Below are 1,328 nucleotides of genomic sequence, written 5' to 3' on the forward strand. Positions count from 1 at the left end.
CACCCGACTCCAGGGTAGGTGGTATGTGTGAATAACAAGTTCAAATTGCAGGAGCCAGTATGCTACAGAAAGTTAGGTAGCTGCTGGTTCTCCTGAAAGACCAAGTTGAAAGTGGGGATTGACCAACCCCTTAGGTCACAGACCCTCACAGGGCTTGCCAATTTCACCATCACTTTGAGAGACTTCTATAACAAGACATAATGTCTCTTGTGCATTTTGCTAATTTACTCATTCTTTGAATAGTGGGATAGGGTGTTCCTGGGGTCCTATTTGAAATGGCTTTGGATAGGTTTGCAATATTGGGATTATTAAGCCATTGATTTCAACATAGCTGAGAGCTTTTAGCAAAAGTAGGCATTTATCTAATATTTCCTTGTTCCACTGGCAAGCTTTATCAGTAGCTTATCAGCAGAAGAGAAAGGCTCAAACAGATGATGTTTTTTCCAAAGAAAAACAAATTGTTGAATCTATTCCATGCATATTTAAGGATTTTGAAGTGATTGGATTTTGAAAGTCCTGAAACTTGAATTATTTCTCTATATCCTTTTTTTTTTCTCATTTGGCTGCCTTTTTTTTTCTTCTGGGGAAGGGTTGGAAGTGAGTTTAAACCCTTCCTAAGATTATGAATGGGTCAGTGCAAATTTTTAGGTAACTTGTTTCCCCATGTGCTGAGACCTGGAGGCTGCAACAAATTTTATCAACAATGTTCTTATTGCACGTGTTTCACAGCACGTTTGGCTTTATAGTACATTCAATCCAGGAAAGACTAGCATATGCACTTTATCTCATAATCTTCCAGTACATGTGCAGTCACTTGGGATAGCACTTCATATCCACCAACCAGACATATAAACCAAGGAATGTTAGTTTATGCTATGCATTTTAAAATATTGACATGCTGTTTTTCCCCCATGACAAATGACAAAGTGAGCCAGATTAGGAGGTTGGGGTTTTGTTTAGTTGGCTTGGTTTTCATAAAGGAAAAATCTTGCATTGGACAATCAAAGCCTTCCAAGTTTCTCTAGTATATATAAAATGTGTGTGTGCTGGGGATCAAACCCAGAGCCTCATGCATACTAGGCATGTGCTCTACCACTGAGCCACATCCCCAGCCCATCATCAATATTTTAAGATAGGCATTTCATCAAAGCACACACCAGTAATGTCTGTACCCTGTCTTATTAGCTGGACTTAATTTTGGCCACAATTTATTAGTGCTTAGAAGTGGTTTTTTAAAAAGATTAAGTATTTTTGCGTGTATATATACACAGACACACACGTACTACTATTATCACCTAACTAGTGCTTATCCTTTATTTCTATGTTTT

At 38.1% G+C, this 1,328-nt stretch overlaps 1 non-coding gene across 1 annotated transcript; it reads right to left on the minus strand.

The window, feature by feature from the left end:
* Positions 1–1,038: 1,038 nt before the first annotated feature.
* On the minus strand, positions 1,039–1,110 carry Trnat-agu (transfer RNA threonine (anticodon AGU)). Its single transcript has one exon. It is a non-coding gene; the product is annotated as a tRNA-Thr (tRNA).
* Positions 1,111–1,328: the final 218 nt, after the last annotated feature.

Source organism: Marmota flaviventris, chromosome X, assembly GCF_047511675.1.
Source record: "Marmota flaviventris isolate mMarFla1 chromosome X, mMarFla1.hap1, whole genome shotgun sequence".
NCBI lineage: Eukaryota > Metazoa > Chordata > Mammalia > Rodentia > Sciuridae > Marmota > Marmota flaviventris.